The following is a 19,349-nucleotide window of genomic DNA, read 5'->3' as shown; positions in this document are numbered from 1 at the left end:
TGCTTATCTGGAGCCAGGATCCACCAAGTCATGTATGCACTCAAGTCATTACACCACAGATACTGGTATGATTTTATCATAGTCCATGTAAGTTTATATGACCTCAGATGTACCTCCCTGGCTTATATGAAGAGAGACATTGTGGAACTTTCATAGTATGTCTCCCATTCTGGTATGAGCCTGGCACTGAGTAGCATATTGCCATCACTGAGGATGATGGCACAATATGAACAAAACATTATTGATTTCAACAAGTGGTTGTCTTTCTGGTGTCATTCTAAGGGGCTGCAATATTTGTCAACTTGCAATGACATGGACAAAAGACTATGTTGCTTTGCCAAGGATGGCCTGTGCCTTTCACCTCTAGGCTTTTGAACACTGACTAAGGCTTTATCTGCCCCATAGTACATTTTCTAGGCAATGCTAAATTGACAAATCTTCCAACAGAGGAAAATCAGCTCAACAGAAAATCAAATTATTACTGCTCAATGACAGGAGCCTAAAAAAAAAAAAAAAAAAACAACTACATTCCCTACTAGCCCTACTCACACTCAAGATTATAAATATCTGTGCAGTTACTGAAACATGATTTAAAGCAGCAGGGAGTACTCAGGCAGTGCAATGTTTCTGTGTCTTCCACACACTTAGACCAATATCTGAGAGAAAGGGTTAAAGGTGGAGATGTCTTAATATACACTGGCAACAAACATACCTCTAGGGTGGTCAAACAGGATGATGTAATGGAGCTCCTCCACATGCAGATCACCATGGACAAAATCCCTTACTATATCCTAGTCAGCTATAGGTCACCCTCCATGTCCCAAAAAGCTCACAATGCATACTTGGACTTACAGGAGACACTTGCCATCCACCCTAACAAGATACTCATGGGAGACCTCAGAGAACACAGCAGCTACTCTCAGAAACTCTGTACAACTATGTCACTGGCTGCATAGAGGCTGCTGTACCTAAGAGAAGTAAGCCTAAAGATAATCCCAGAAACAAACTACCTGATGGCATCCCAAATTAAACATGATACACTACAAAAGGAAAAAAAATTATGGCAAAAATCAGGAAGGGTAATTCCCATCAAGATAAAAACTCTCTCATAAAAGTAAATAGGCAATTAGGAGGGCTAATTAGGTTAAACAAAACCAACTTTGAGGTTAAGATATCCTATATGAAAGATAACAATAAGACTTTTTACAGTTATGTCAGAAATCTCACACACAGCCCAAAGCAATTTGACCCCTCCAACTATAACTAGCAAGCAGGTACTAGCTGCACTCACAATAACATGGCCTTAGTGGGCCCTGATAACATCCCAGGATGCCTCCTAAATAGTCTAAAATATGACATATAGGTTCATAGGTAGGTACTAGGCTATCGGCCCGAGGTCCTACATAATCCTAGCCAACAAGATTCCCTGGCTTACGCCACCCAAGAAAGTTATTTTCCTGTGCCACTGTCGAGCAGACACAGAAGTGATCCCCGGGGTGTATTTCTTATTTCCCATCCACTCATCAAGATTTTTCTTGAAATCTGGCCCTTGGAGGCATTATTTAACTACAGTCTTAAAACAGACTTTGTGCCACATGAAAGGGGGACTGAAACGGTCATCCCCATTCATAAGGGAGGAACTTCAACAGATTCTGGAAAGTACAGACCCATTTGTCTGACTATATCTTATTTACAAAGCCATGGAAAGAATTATCGTGGAAATTATCAACAAGGACATAGGAAACCTGTAGACACTGGATAAATCCCAGTTTGGATTTGTCAAACGAAGGTCGAGCTTAGTAAATCTGATGGACTTCTTTGAAAAGGTCACAAAGAGAAAGGATGAGGGGAAAACTGTGCATACTGCCTGCCTAGATCTGGCTATAGCATTTGATATAATACCGCACTTTGGAATAATCGACAAACCTACAGAACTAGGTATAAACCCCTTTACAACAAGCTGGATAGCTAGCTGGCTCACTGATAGGACCCAGGAGGTTAGAACTGGTGAGGCCACCTCCACAAAGATGTTGGTCAACAGTGGAGTCCCCCAGGGCTCTGTCCTAGGCCCACTCCTTCTTGGCATCTACTTCTTGAATTTCAAGACCAATGTTAAGGTCTCTGCTAACCAAGTTTGCAGATAATTGCAAACTGGGAGCAGTCATTGAATCCTCTCAAGATAAGAACACCCTTCAGGAAAGTGTTATATAGACAAATACTTGGTCCAAAGCCATGACTTCAAATTCAATACCAAGAAATGCATGACAGTACCTTTTAGAAAGTCTACCACCTGGAGAACTACATCATCAATAAAACACCCTTAAAAATGGATTCCACTGGTCAGGGATCTGGGAACTCATGTAGATAGTAATCCAGCCTTTGGTCAATATGTGTCCAGTGTAGTAAGAAAATCCTTCTGTGTTGCTCAACTAATAAGTAAGTTATGGCATCTACATCCAAAGAGGTCATCATAACACTGTACCCACTCTCATCAGACCCATCATTGAGTATAATGCCCCCTTTGGTTTGCACCTGGCCAGACACGTAGCAACTAGATTGTCCACAAAGATTCCTTACAACAAGAATACAGGGCGTAAACACAATGTCTTACTCTGTTCATCTCAAAACCCAGTCTCTTTACTTGGCATCATACAGACTTCTAAGAGGTGTTCTTTTCCTGGCACACAAGGTATCCCTGGACCCTGTTCTGAAGGGTCTTTTGCACATTAGTGAAACAAACAGCATCAGTGCTATTAGATTAAAAGACCTTAATTTTGCTTCAAACATAAATAGGACATGCTGCAGTGACATATTTTTCTCAGAGAATTCCCATCCCCTGATACAGGTTCCCCATCCATGTGGAGCAGAGCTCCCCCCTCTCCCTATTCATGTGCAACTTGGACCTTTGGATGGGTAATAGGAAATTCACCCCTGGTATGATTCCTTTGTCTCCAATGGACAGAGTCAGTCAGTAAATCATCTTCTATAAGCCAATTATAAATCGGATTTGTGGGTCACATTTGAGTTGCACAGTTATCTTTTTAAGGACCCTAGTGGTCAGTAGCCTAATATACACCTGTGAACTTATGAACCTGTGATGTTTCAATTGAAAATATTGTTAGGAAGCATGCTGCCCAAATATTCCTGCCATCATGACAAATGTATACATCATGACACCTAAAACAAGACTGTAACACATACCTGTTCTGTATTCCATCAGATTTAGACATGGTTGTATGTGTATACTGCATATCTGAGTGAATGTGAGCACAATGCACCATAACATACTACTAATTTCCATTCTAAGTTCAATACCTCAAGATATGACTATGTATGTGTTAATACTTTGCTATCAGCAGCACAAATGAGTTTGCCAGCTCTGTGCTTCAGTGAGAGGGTAAAAAAAGGAATTACTACAACAAAGAATTAAGTTAGTAAGTTACATAACTTCTTTGTGTTACTGCAATTTTGAGAACAAGATATCTGCATTTTTCACAGTAACTGAATTCATTGTCTACTAATACATCTGCACTGCAATGGTTACTCTTGCATCTGTGTTAGAATGGTATTAACCTTTTCACACATAATCCATCACTGTTATTTAGAAGTGCACTGTCATATTTTAGAAGCATCTGTTTGTACTATAAATGCACATTGTGCAAGCATGAGACAAGTCAACTGACTGTGGCACAATAAACGGTTGCTATTTGCATGCAATCAGCATGGGATGAGCTGTCATGCTGTCATTATGTCTTTCATCATGCCTGCCTACTGATTTTGACCCTCTGCAGTTTGCATACAGAGCTAACAGATCCACAGCTGATGCCATATCAGTATCACTACACATCTCCCTTGAGCATTTAGAGGGCAAAGAGAACTGTGTTAGGATGCTGTTCATAGACTTCAGCTTTGCATTTAGTATGGTGGTACCATTGCAGCTGAGAGAAAAACTGGCACATTTAGGAATCAGTAAACATCTCTGTAACTGGATCCTACACTTCCTGATTGAGGGACCACAGCGGGCATGTTCAGGTAAGAACACATCAAAGTGTATCACGATTAACACTGGGGTTCCACAGAGATGTGTTCTCAGCCCACTGTTATTCAACATCTTGACCCACGACTGCTATGCTAAGCACAAGTTCAACCATATTATCAAGTTTGCTGTTGACACCACAGTCATCAGGCTCATCACATGTGGCATCGCTGATCAGTTCATGTGAGGGGAACAACCTTGACCTGAATGCAAGCAAGACCAAAGAAATTATCATCAGCTTCAGTTTTCAGGAAAAGGAAAGCAATCCACCCAGTACTCAGGATCAATGGTGAGAGTGTAGAGAGAGTTGAGAGTATGAAATGCCTGGGTGTACACATATTAGAGGATCTCTCTTGGTCGGGAAACACCAGTCAATTGGTCATGAAAGCACACCAATGCCTCCACTTTTTAAGAAGGCTGAAAAAAGCTAAGATTCCTCCTCATATTCTCACCACCTTCTATAGTGGTGCAACAGAGAGCATCCTCACCTGCAACTTCACAAAGTGGTTTGGAAGCTGCACAGTTACAGAAAGGAAGGTGCTACAAAGAGTGGTGAGGGCTGCAGAGAAGGTAACAGGTACCAGTCTTCCATCTATACAACATCTTTATTCTGCAAGAAGCCTCCAAAAGGCAACCAAAATAATACAGGACAACATGTATTCTGTGCATGGACTGTTTAACTATCTGGCATCGGGCAGGAGATATCGCAGCATCCACTGCAGGACTACAAGATTCAGTAACAGTTTCTGCCCTGCAGTGATTAGACTCCTGAACTCTGGCACTAGTCTCACCGGTCTGGACACATAATAAGTCGATTTTTATTAATTTGTGCAATATATACTTACACATATTCCAAGTAAGTGCAATATTTATTTATTATACCCATAGTCCATATTATTTAACTCACTCAAGTGCAATATTAGACAAATAACTTAGGCATTTCAATCTGTAGAGTGTTTTCTATTACTTTAAATGGGGTAGCTAATTTAACTCAGCGAAGGGTATTCTTTTCGTATATGAGTGTTGATAAATAACTTTTCTCTTTCTTGTATGTATCGGGAGTAGTATTCCATTTGTTAGTTATGTGTATTCCTCTATTTGTATGTGTTGTTTCACTTTCCTTTGCAATCGCAATAATTGAGATGATGCATGAAATTCTGTTTGGACTACGCATGTGCAGTTCTAAATGACAATAAAGTTTACTTTGACTTTGACTTTGAAATGCTTGCTTGACAATCCGCTGTTTTACAATTGTGATTATCACTGATACTCCACACTGTGAAAGTGGTACATGTCCCTCACAGTAACACAATGTACATGAATGATAGCATATAAATTTTAGCAGAGAAGTACATAATACATGAGACCAGCACAGTGCTGTTACGTTGGTTTGTCCAGATACATACATTTTTCACAAAACACATGACGCATGGTAGCTGATGTTCCAAACAGTGAAGTTTTACTACTTGCAAATGTGCATTTTCACATTAGTAAATTCAGACTTCTCTTTTGGTGCTTGCGGTTCATACTGTGTTCTCTAGACTGTGTAACTAGATAGGTAGGAGGTTCTACTCTTATAGTGGTGAACTTGTATGTGGGTTGTAGAAACAGGTAAGTAAAGCATCAGCAACAGATGTGCTATGTCTATTTCTACTCAGGTGAAGAATTTAACTTTGGACACAGCTCTGTCTACACTTTGTCCGATTTTTAAAATATGCATCCTTTCTGCAGCACAATGATGAGGTCATCCTTTCAAAGATGCACTCTCTCCTCTTACAAGTCAGAATTTTCCTGCACCACTTGAAGCTAATACTGAGTTTGCTAGATTGTGTAGCTAGATAGGTAAGCGTTTCATATCTTGCAGTGCTGAATTTGCGTGTGTGGCTACAATATCAGATGCATATAGCTTCATGAATAGACATGCTATATCAACATGCAGTGATGGAAACAGTTTATCCTGGGAGAGGATTTCTTTATTCCATTTTTTCCACAAACATCTTCTATGCCTCACACCAATGAGGTCATCACATCAAAAGAACATTCTCCTCTTACAAGTCAGAACTCTTCCGTGGCACTTGCAGGTAATACTGTGGTCTGTGGAATGCATAACTATAAAGATCAAAGATTTTGATCTCACTGTAGTGAAATTGTGTGCATAGGCATCATACTGGGAATGTATAACTTTGAGAACAGACATGTTATATCACATTCCCTTCGGGGGAACATTTTCTCATGGCAGAGTATGCCCCATCCCCTTATCACACTTTTTTCAACAAACATCTTGTCTGCATCACACTGATAAGGTCATCAGTTCAAAAGTACAGCCTCTCCCTTTACAAGTCCAGTTTCTCCTGTAGCACTTGCATGTTCTATAGATGGTATAACTAGATAGGCAGGGAGTTTGAATCCAACATTGTTCAGCTAATGTAACTGTGTATGCTGTCATGTGCAGTTGTGTCTGAGACAACACCCCTTATGTAAAGATTCACTTAGGAGATGTCTGTTCACTGGCAGAAGGCTTTTCTATGCATTTCTATTACCCCTAGGGAATACCCAAGTTTGGAAACACAATGGTTACATCATGCTATCAAAAATGAACTACATTACAGTTGTAGTGTGATTTATGCTGTGGCACTTTCTGTTGATATTGTGCTCTCAAGACAGTGTAACTAAAGAGGGGGGAGGTTTAAATGTAGCAAAGATTGACTAATATGAGTGTGTGTGTGTGTGTGTGTGTGTGTGTGTGTGTGTGTGTGTGTGTGTGTGTGTGTGTGTGTCTGCCATGCTGTGTACAGAAGCCAACTAATGCACGTAGTATGTCTTTCTCTGTATTGCTACTGTGCAATTCATTCACCATTTTATAAGAACAACACCGTATTAAAGAATGGGGATATTATCCACTCAAATGTGCACTGTCACAATTGTAAGCCAGCACCTTGTGTGGCACATGTGATTCAGGTGGTGTTCTGTAGCTTGTGATCGTAGGTTGTCTGCTCAAATCCAGTCATTATTCTTTAGACTCACTTGTGTCAGTATGAATGTGAATGTGCATGTAGGTAACAATGTCATCACCTAGCTGTCTGCTGTCTATGCTGAGGATTCCTATTACAAGAATTTATGCTCAGTTTTCACACAGAAATGTTTTATTGGATAATGATGTCATTGGATGACATTTATCTTTCCAATGACAACTACTAAGGCTTCTCCTGTAGTTTGAAGAAATGAGGCAATTTTCTGCATGCTGTTGCCTTAGTAAGACATGTGCTCACATCCATGATTATCCAGACATTGTGTGTGATTGGCATTCTCCCATCACGACTGACAAATGTATTAAGCAAAACATGTATTTATGTATACCCAGCAGCAGGAAATGTGTGAGAAAAATATGCATATAGCAACAGTCTTTTGAAGAAATTACAGGCACACATATCCCTTGCAGCAATAACATGATGTCACACCTTCAAAGACCCAAATATATTACCATTTTATCAACACTTGCACTGTGGCATGTTCATTCTTCACAATATTATGTAGCTTATGTCATCACATAGTCAGGTATTCAAAACCTACAGTTACTGGCAGTAAGCACTGTGTATCCTAATGCTGTTATGCATGAATGAATGACATCCATAAGTGTTATAATCTGTAAAATTGCAGTTGGAGAAGCTTTCCCCAGCAATTTTAGCTCATACAAATTGCTTACAACACAATCATATAGTGTAATGGCTTCACATAGGTAAACTCTCAAAGGTTTCTTAAGACTTCCACTGTGTTGAATGTGATTTTTGTACATCAGTGGTCACTGGACGTACATAACTTTCAGTTCAGTTCCAGCAAAAGGCACCATGATATGTATGTACTGACATTACACAAAGAATACTGCATGAAGTTATTCTCAATTTCTACTTTGTAGAAAGACATATAAACTCATTTAGTAATCTTCTGGCAGTGAATGGATGGTGTGAGTGATCTTGTAGCACATGCATTTATTAATAATGTGTGTAACATATCTACAGAGATAGAGTGTGGTTCAATTCTGGGGCAATGTTGTTGTACTAAACAACAGGAACTGCTTCCTTGGCCAAGAAATCCTGATACTGCACTGCTCACCATTGTGAAATCATTAACATAATAACCTCCTTGTCATCATTCTGATAAAGTAATACTGTACAAATTATCCTCAAATGTTCTTTCTTACTGCACATGTTAATTTGATTTATTTGTGGCAAGATCCACTGCTATGTCATTTGGCATACAGAGTCAATATGTGCCATATGATAGGCTGTGGTTTGAATCTGATATCATCTTTCTTTCTTACAACTGTGACAGACAAGAGTGGCTTAGTAAAAGAATGAATTTATGGCACATTCAGAGGGCAACAGCTTTACGGCATCATCCTCCACAGTAGGAGATCCATATCCATTACAGTAGGAAGTACTGTAAGCCCTTGAAGTGTGTTCATCATGACACACACAGTATGCCTATTTCTGTGGCATCACAGGCTGATAAGCATCTTTCTGATATCTGTCCTAGCATGTTTTTGTGTCTGGCAAGTTGCGGATGTTGCATATGGCATTAATTGTTCAGAAGCATTACTTCATTTCCAAATAAGAATGTGTTGTATTGCATGTCTTCCACGAACATTTTTGTATTACTGAAATTGTTTTCTTCTCACTGTACAACTTTATAAGACATTATGACTTACATAACATTTCTTACTGTACAGCATTATGTAAAATCATTCTAAAATGTCACTGGGCCTATGTTAGGACACTTTCTGGGTGTGTACTTGTTGTTTACATGTTGTTATCAGTGTCCCGTGTAATTTCTTAGGTTCATACTAGGCTATCTGCCCTAGGGCATTTATAAGCCTAGCAAGAATGTGTTTGGCTTTTGCCACCCATTTTAAATTAATTTTGCTATGCCCTTTTTTGAGGTTAGTATACTGTGCCTCTGTCTAACAGTGACACAGAAGTGATACCCGGGGTAAACCTATGATCTCCCATCCACTCATCAAGATTCCTCTTGAAGAGAGTCAATGAGGGACTCTGCCTAACCTGGACTGGGATTTTATTCCAGAGTGAAGGGAGCCTCTGGGTTATGAATCTGTCCCTCCAGCATGTCCTATTTATTTCAGTGCTGAGGTTCAAGTCTCTCGAGCGTGTAGCTCGATAGGATTTGGATTTTCTGAGGTGCAGCATGTCCATTAATTCCGGGTTGGACATGGCTTTATACATCAGGCACAGATCGCCTCTGAACAGGCGGTATGCCACTGAGTAGAGCTGGAGTTTCTTTAACCGGGCAGCATATGGCATCTGTTTGAGTCCTTTGATCCTCTTGGTGAGGTACTTTTGGGGTCTTTCCAGTTGCTGCAGGTGTCTGGTAAGGTACATCCCAAAAGGGGCATTGTACTCAATTATGGGCCTGATGAGGGATGAGTAAAGAGGCATGATGATCCTCCTGATCTAGATGTGAATCCCTTCATGATTAGGTGGGCTATATAAAATGTTTTATGCTTGTGTCGGCTGGAGAGTTGATTATGGTGCCCAGTTTGCAGTCATCTGCAAACTTGGCCAGCCACAGTTTTTCCGTGCTGGCCTGACCTCCGAGAAATATATACCGAACAAGAGAGGTCCCAGGACTGAGCCTTGTGGGACACCACCTGTAACTGGTTTGGAGTCTGACATGGCTCCAGCAATTCAAACCATGTGGGTTCTGTCCTTGAGCCAGTTTGCAACCCATCTAGTGACATAGGGTTTTATATTTAAGCTGGTGAGCTTATCTATAATACCCAAGTGGGGTATTGTATCGAAGGCTTTTGCGAGGTCCAGGTAGGCTGTGTGGACCACCTTCCCCTCGTCAATGGCCTTGGTGACTGTTTCAAAGAAATCAACCAGGGTTAAGAGGCAGGATCTGCCCTTAACAAAGCCGAACTGGGTATGATCCAGTGTCTGTAGGTCCCAGATATCTTTATTTATGAGGTCCATGATGATCCTTTCCATAGCTTTGCAGACCAAGCTAGTCAGGCTTATGGGGCGATAATTTCCAGGATCCGTTGAGGCACCACCTTTGTGGAGAGGGACCACAGTTGCTGTATGCCACTCTTTGGGTACATATCCTGCAGTAAGGCTGAGATTTAACAGTAGTTTTATGTTTGGGTTTAGCTCTTCTTGGAGTTCATGTAGGACGCAGCCCAGGACACCGTCTGGTCCCATTGATGCTGTGTTTTTTGCTTTGGAGAGGGCGGCTCTTAACTGAGCATCTGAGATGTCAGGGGGGCAGCACTCTGCTGGGATAGATATTTGCCCTTTTGGTGGGAGGGGAGTTTGCTGAACCTGTCAGCTAGGATGTTGCCTATATCTGTGGGTTCAGTGTATTTTTTGTCATTTTGGACTAATTCTGAGCATATCTGGGAATTACCACCCAGGTTCCTAACATAACTAAAGAAAGCCTTGTGATTCTCCTTAGTGTCCTGTGCAATTTTTCTCTCAAAGCTGGCCTTAGACGATTTTATGAGTGCCCATAGTTTTGCTAATACTGATCAGAGATGCCTTCCCTTTTTGGAATTTTGCTCTATCATTTAGTAGCTTACTCCTTCTATTGTATAGTTTGTTTATGGCTGGGGTCCACCAGACAGGACGTCTGCCTTTGGAGGATTGGGTCTTGGTTTTATTTGGGATCGCATGATCCATGCATTTCTGAAGGTGTTCATAGAATGTGTTTATAAAGGATTCTGCGGTCTGGGCCATATTTTCCACAGGCCCGGGGGCTTTGAAGGATTCCACCTCAGTTTTGAGAAGTGTGAAATTTGCTTTAGAGAAGTTTTTCACTGTGGTTTTCTGGGCAGTCTGTGGTATCGGGATGTGAATATCCAGTGAGATTAGTTTATGGTCTGATCTTACCAGTGAGGGATACACTTCTGGTCTGGAGCATAGAGTCCCCATGTTGGTGATGATCAGGTCCAGTATGTTTTCCCTCTTGTGGAAGTGGTAACAAGTTGTTCCATAGCATTTGAGTTTATAAATTCTAGGAACCTTTGGGCTAGGTGTTGGAGCTAGAGTAATGCTCCCAGTCTATGTTTGGGTAGTTGAAGTTGCCCAATATAATGGTGTTTGGAGAGACCTTCATATTTTCCAGTGTTCTCAGGAAGGCCGAGTGGGGTTCCTGGGTTAGGGAGGGTGGTCTGTAGCAGGCTATAAACTGGAAGGCAGTTTTACCCACTGTTAGTTGCACATGGATAGTCTCTGATGCTTCGTGCTGTACCACCAACCTGGAGGTGTGGGTATCTTTGACGAATATTGATACTCCCCCATTTTTGTGGGTTGGTCCAAGTTTTGGGGCCGAAAAGCATGGTATGAGGTATAACCTGGTAGTGCTGGGGTGCTCTCAGGAGCCTTGAACCAGGTTTCTGTTACTGCACAGATATCGATGTTCTCTATGCAAAGGAGAGTTTCGAGTGCGTGCATCTTGAGGTTTAGACTTCTGGCGTTGAGTAGCATTACTCTTAGTTTCTTATCCCTTGTGATACCTATGGAGGTGGGTTTGTCTTTTGAGCCTTGCCTAAAAAAGGCACTATGGGGGTAGCAAGAGCCTTTTCCAATATCCGAAAGCCCAGGGGTGACAGGTGCAAGCCGTCCCTAGCGAAGCATCGTGGCTTGTCAAGCATGTCATCCCAGGCTAACAGGCACTGGATCCCCTTTGAATGACACCAATACTTAAGCCAATTGTTGAAATTGATCATCTTGTCTTCATATTGTGGCATCACTCTTGGTGAGGGTAAGATGCTACTCAAGGTCAGGGTCATACCGGCCTGGGCCACATGCTCAGAGAGCTCCTCTATGTCTCTTTTCATGTAGTCCAGGGAGGTATGTCTCAGGTCATTCACACCAGCATGGACAATGACTGAGTCATATTTGTACTTGCCTTGGAGTGACCTGAGTGCTTGTGTTATGTGGCGGATCCTAGCGCCCAACAGGCAGCTCACCGTGACCTTCTCCTTGTTCAGCCTGGTGAGCGGGACGTCAGTGTGCCTGACGATAGAGTCACCTATTACAAGTGTATCAGGTGTGTTGTTTAGCCTTAAGGGCTGTGACTGTTCAGCACACTGGCTTTGTGATCTATGTGTTGCACATGTTTTCTTTTGGGGTACCGGTTGCTTGGGTGTCTGCTTTTGAGGTTTTTATTTAGAGCCTCCGAGTATGTTTTTGTGAGTTTATGTGTTTGGTTTGCTGTCGTGGTAGGTCTATGTGAGACTGGAATTGTAGTGAGTGTGGTTTCCTTCTCCTCCTGACTGGTTTTGCCAGTACTGAGTTGAGAGAGCTTAGCCTCCAGTTTGGCTATATGGATGCATCTCTCACATGTGTTGGAATTTGTTGGGAGGAGGAGAGGGTTGTCTGTGTACATGAGGCAGTTGTAACATTGCCTCAAGATTCCCAGATTCACCAGCTGGACCAGAGAGAAGATTGACAACTGACCTTTGGACATGCTAGAATAGTATTGGGAATTCCTTTATAATTGAAAAAAAAGGGCCAATGGGGAACAAGGTACTCAAGAGGACTTTGTGAGAGTGTAGTGCTTTTAATTTTTAGTGCTGACTTATATAATTGCTTTAGTGAGCAAGTGCCTTTAGTGAGCAAGTGCCAGGTAACTTAAATGCAATGTGTTACAGGTAACTTAAATGCAAAAATGACAAACAGTAACTTTCTTTTAAGTGAAACAAGGAAATGAATACTGTAAGCAATGCAGATATCACTAGGGATCCACAGAAGCGCTGAAAAGCCGCGTTTTAGGTGGTATTAGCATTTCAGGGAAATAACAAGCAAACAAACAACAAGCATACAAACAGAGCTAGATTCAGCAGGCCTGGATCTACTCTATGCTACAGCAAACAAGGTGTACCAATTTCAGTAAGAAACAGTTGAAATATGCAGGCACTATAAGCCTTTAACCAGAAATTCCCAGCTCAGAAGGGCAGAGTCCAGCCTCTCCTCCCACAAGAGTGCAGACCACGCATCTTCTTAATGTAAAATAACTGGCCTGAAGCCCAAGTGCTTAAACCAGAACTAATACACTTTTAGAATAACAGACACTGAGCCCTCAATCAGCAGTTCCCAACTTAGAAGGATGTAAGCTACCTGTCCTAATGTCTGTGACTATGCCAAATATAATTGTGTAGTAGATGTGCTCCATTTACAAACAGAGATAATAATGTCATCAGATCAGTGTTGCCATTTGTCATGTGTGTATTTTGAGTGTTAAGATATTACTGTTCAGGATGTACATAAAATAAAACATTTGTCTAATACATGGTTCATGGCAATATACCCCCTGTTTATAATTGCCAAATGACAACAAATATTAAAACAATTCCCTTTCTGATGTACATGACACAAATTAAAACATGTCCCTTTCTGATGTACATGACACAAATTAAAACATGTCCCTTTCTGATGTGCATGACACAAAAGCTGTGGGGTTCATTTCTTCTTGTTTATATATGATGAGGTGAAGAATACACTATTGTCAGTTATCATACATACATTCCCTGTATATACATGTCATGTTCAATAACCACAGTCTATGCAAATAGCCCCTAATGTATCCACTGTCTTTGCTAACTGTTATCTCAACTTGGCATGTTGTCAACATTAATGTCATGTTTACTCCCCCTTTGTTGCAATGCTGCATTGTGTTCCTCTCACATCTGTCATTAGCATGTCCATTTTTAGTACTGTACGTAGGCAAAGAATTGGGAACAGGATTAATTAGTGTTACATTAATATGGAAGTATTTATATTTAAAGGTTTCTTAGTGACACAATCACATCTGACTGCATTAACTGAGTATATTTTCTCCATTTATTCTCATCTCATACTTATGTCTGTACTATTAACGTTGTATTCTGTGTACATTCTCCCCATTTAATGTCCGCTGCATCTTCAAGTTGACTTTCCTTTACTTCTTATAAGCTGTCCATGTATGCTTGCATAATAGGTTTACCTACAGGCAAGCAATTTTGTTTACATCGCATGCTTATGCGTTTCTGTACTGTTTCATGACCACCAATACAGCTGCTGGCCATGGAATGGTGATTGGGAAGATGCAAGTGCGATGAGCAGCATGCATATTCAATGAGTTCTGCTGCTCATTGCATTAATGTGCTATAATCGTATGGCCTTCATTTAAAGCCTGCGTGATTACTAATACATCCCAGGGCATGTCTCATGCTTTTTAGCTAACCAGTTACAAAATGACCTCATTGAAATTCATTAATATTAATGGATATATAATTGTTTTGATTTCATTGCTTTCAGTTCTAGTATAAAGCTAACATTACTTTGTAAACTTTGCTTGAAAAGATCCAGCCAGTTCTGTCAGCCAATGTGACTCTCAGGTATTCGATAATAATTCTAAATCACAGATTTGAGATTATTTTATAATTATTTTACATACCTTGTGTTGTTACATATTTGCCAGCATGCCCATGTTTACAAAGTGTACACAGCCTGTTTCCATACTGTCCTTACAAAGTGCATAGGATAGGACAGTTTCCAAAACAAAGTTGTGCACAATATATTGTATGAAAGGAAGACTTTGTGAACTAAGGGAGGACCAGATAATAAAAAATCACTATAACTCAAGTAAGTATGCTAATGAGAACAGTGTAAAATAATTAAAGACTCTGCACACTTGCAACAGATTCCTGGACACAATTTGTGTGCCTGATGGCAATAAATTGTGAAAATGTAGATTGCCAATTATTTATAGCAAACTTTCAGCTGAAGCTACTTATGCTTGACATTCCTGCTGCAATATATAAGCTATAAATCAAAACTTTCCTGCAGATTCTTTAGTAAAGCATAGCAAAATGGAAAATGCATATAATTCACTCCAGTAGACTAGGGTTAAAATGCTATTTTGGAAGACAATCTGCAAATGCATCCTATCAGTAGAATGCCAGCATGGAGCATGTGATGTGAGACTGTAAAAGGCACGTATTAAAGTTTTATGTAATATAATCATTGGTGGTACCTACAGAAGCATCTGCTGTAAGAAACACAGGTATGCTCTTCCGTGTATACTTTTGCAACCAGTTTTGGTAATCAATATCGAAAGGTATACTATTAATGATTTACATCATAGCCAATAATGCTTGTGTGTTTGTGTGTGTGTGTGTGTGTGTGTGTGTGTGTGTGTGTGTGTGTGTGTGTGTGTGTGTGTGTGTGTGTAGCAAAATGCATTTGTGATCCAACTGTAAATATGTACATAATATAAAAGCAGCTATGCACACAATGATATGTGACATGCATTAACAGGAAAGCCTATAAGATGCTAAACATGTGAACAGATGTATATGATGTTGACAATGGTTTGGAGTGATTTCATTTAAATCATGCAGAAAAATAATTCTTGTGACGTAAGACATATTAAACATCACTAACATGCATAGTATGGTTTGATCTACACAGTGGTCACCATTGCCACAAAATCAGAGTGACACTACAAGGCACACATTACGATAACTGCCAATGTATTGCTAACATAGACAATGACGCCCACTCTTCTCATATTATGATGGGACATACTGGGGGTCTGTTCATTGGCATGTAGTGTATGATGGGACTTGTCAGTACATGACAACCAGAACAGCTGTACATGTATGCTAGAGAGCAGACATTAAGGATGTATGAGCATCATGGGGAGGTATTCATGGGGAGGTATGCATGAGGTGATCTCCCTCTCTTATATAGAAGCACACTGATAATATGGTAAGAACTTATATGGTCCTTGCGCCATTACAGCACTGCTCAACCTCTGCTGATTTAAGTTGCGCAATAAAGCATGCAACAGATAACACAGTACCTCACTGTGTAGCCAGAGCTGCCATGACATTTTCATGCCTGTGCTCCTGACCCTCCTGTAACACAGGGATCTGGTATGCTACATGGTCAGTTGTATTAGCAAGCACATACAGTTCAGTGCCATGATGGTTCTGAGACTGACCATGTGCCTGTAATAGTCAGCATACACATTCAGACAAATTCCCAAGCATCACTGCTACTTGTCCATGTACTTGTACATTATGGAGCTGTCTCACCACCAGATGCACTCAGATTCACTCTGGAACAGTTGCCCAATTTAGTCTTCTTGGCCAGTTGCTGATGCTGCACTACTAGCAAACTGACCAGGTTTATTGTACCACTTGTCAAAGTTTATACCCTGAACTATAGGACTGTCACCATCTGGGCTGGACAAATTTGACCCAAATGCAGTGTGTTTTGTATCTCTGACTGTGGAACTTCTTTATAACACATTATGTTCTGTGTCAGGATTAGTCCCATGTCCTTGACAGGATGCAAGCGCAAAGATAAAAGTACAAACACGTACTGCACAAGCAGATACGAACAACTATGTCCAAGCATCCTATGAAATATACCAAACCCTAATCAACTACAATGTAATAGTTTACATACCTAGTCATTGTGGCTTTGGGAGGTGTTATGTTTCTATAACAGAGGACATGTCATCTGTATGGAAGGTCAAAAAGACTAATAACAGCATAGTACTTTGACTTATATGAAGAAACTTACCAAACATGTTATCATCTGAAGGCAACTTACTGTGCTCCAGTATGGAATGCATGAGAAACATACAACATATGAAAGTGTGGTGTAGCACTCCAAGTTACAGATCAAAATCCAGTGTATAACACTGCACATTTTATAGGCAACATGTACCTAATGATCCTGTAGTTATCCATGCCCTGTGTGATGTTCCTGTATAAAATGAAATGTCATTAGTGTGTATTGTCAGAAAGACTGCTAACACCACAGTATTTTGAATGATATTGGAGTAGTTACCCAGCATGTCATTGTCAGAAGACACAGCTGCACTATGCGTTTTTTGTTGCATTATGGAGTTCAAAAGGACATATGGAAGCAGCAGGTGACATCTAACATGTACAATGTACAAAATTAACCCAAATGCAATGTACATTGTGTCTTTGACTGTGGAGCTTTTTTATATCACATCATGTCCTGTGTCAGGATCAGTGGATGAGTTCAGGGTAGATGCGGGTACTGAACAGGCAATAAGCACAAAGACAAAAATACAGGCACAAATTACACATGCAGAGAGGAACAGGTATGTCTAAATATCCTATGAAATATACCAAACCCTAAATAACTACAATGTAATATTTCGCAAACCTGGCTGTGGGAGGAGTGATGTTTCCATAACAGAGGAAATGTCATCTGTATGGATGACATACCATAATGTCTTGGCAGACCAACCTCAATGCTACTACCTGGAATGCATCTTCCATGGCACAGATGGTGTTGTAATGTCAATGGAGCAGGTGTGGTAGGCACCCAGCTTTAATATCAAGTTTGATTTTTTTTTTTTGGTTGCATGCAGGATCATGTATGCACATCACTGGTGGCATTCACTTAGTGCTATGTTCCTACTGCCCAGAACATTCACCATGAAAAAAATGTTATACCACACTCAGTTCCTCCATACTGTATCATCTGTCCAGCCATGACATTATTTGCCATGCTGAAGTAAGGCATTCTGAATTATTTCATTTTATCTGGGTGAAACATTTTCTTTCTTTGAACATAGATGACTCATCTACATCACACAAATACCCTATACATACAGCAGCTTAAGTAGTAGTTTGTAAAGATTATTTGTTAGAGGAAGAACAATGAAAAATGTACAAAGTTGTATATACATCAAAAACAGGCACAAAGGAGATACAACATACCAGCCAGAATCAAATGTGACAACCACATACAGGAACATTTATCATAAAGCATTTACAAAAGAAATCTTCAAAAAAAGAAACAAAGGACTCTCTTACTTCCCCCATACACTTTTGGAAAGAGGTTAAGCTACTTAGAGGAAGAAAACCTCCTGGTAACACCCTGACAACAAACAGCATTCTATGTTGCACAGCAATATTTTCTCCAGAAGATTTCCTTAAAGAATTTACCAATCTCCCATCAATAAACTGCACACTTCCCACAGGTAATGCATTGCACCCCACCACCATTCATCTCTATCCTACTTCAATGCCACACATTTATTCCCCCTGCAGGTAGACTTCACAACAAAACCTCCCTGTACAACTTGAGAAACTTCTCAGAAGCCACACCACCTCTCATTATCCCTAGAACCAAACTCCCCAGCACTGCACATGCTCTGTCTCACCACCTCTAATTACCCCTAGAACCAAACTCCACAGCACTGCACATGCTTTTTCTTCTCGGGCATCTACTCCTTGACTTGCTCTCCCCATCATTAAGGAAACCAACACTTATCCCAAGTTCAGAATACAACTCAAAAACAGTTCTTCACCAAAGCCAAATGCTTCTATTTCAACACAGCACATATCACCTTACAAATCTGCTTTCAGTGTCTCTTCTCTTCTATAAAGATTCACTGAAAATTGACTCACTTTAGAAATGAATTGTATATATTATACTTTATAGTCTCCTTAATTGTACATTACACTGTGCTTGCTCATTAGAATGTATATACAGTTATTTCTATTTCTATTTATTTATTTATTTATTTCCTGTTTGATTACCGGGAAGGTCCACTTGGACGAACTGACCCATTTTCAGTGGAGGCCCGGGGAGAAAAGCTCCAAGTTGCACAATACATTTACAATACAAGTGGCACAAAGGTATAACAGATACATTATACAACAGTACAAATTAACACATTTGGAGTCAAGGTATTTAACAGAGTTCAGGGTTTTACAATTTCATTTAAGGTGCACTCTAATGTGCGGAGCTTGACAATAAATGTGTGAACATGAGAAGAGAGAGAGATGACAGATAAAAGACATAGAGAATATACTCTGCTTATGCACAATTGGACATGGATGTTATTTACATTATTTACAAGGTTGAGTTGAGTCAGAGTAGCTATAGGTGTTATCATAAACATAGAGAGCCCAGGAGAAAAGAGAGGGGACACACTGGGAGCAGAAGGTTTAACTAGGATTAGGTAGGGTGAAGGCGGGTACATTTCCACTTAGAGGACAGGTGTTTGAAAAGCAGGTTTTTAAAGTTTTCAGAGTTTGGCATAGATCTTAGAGCAGATGGAAGAGAATTCCATTTTTTGCCAAGTGAGTAAGAGAGAAGTTGGCCAGCAGTGTGTTTAGGTTTATTGATAGCTATTAGGTTCTGATGTTCTGATCTTAGTGTTCTTTTGGGTATGTAGGGGGAAGGAGATCAGTTAGGGCAGGACATTTTCTTGGGTAAAATATGATTCTGTGAGCAGAGGTGAGTTGGAGAAAGCC

This window comes from Protopterus annectens, chromosome 7.part0, assembly GCF_019279795.1.
Source record: "Protopterus annectens isolate FY-2018-M chromosome 7.part0, PAN1.0, whole genome shotgun sequence".
Lineage (NCBI taxonomy): Eukaryota > Metazoa > Chordata > Ceratodontiformes > Protopteridae > Protopterus > Protopterus annectens.
The sequence above is the reverse complement of the archived record's forward strand: the minus strand, read 5'-3'. Positions refer to the sequence as shown.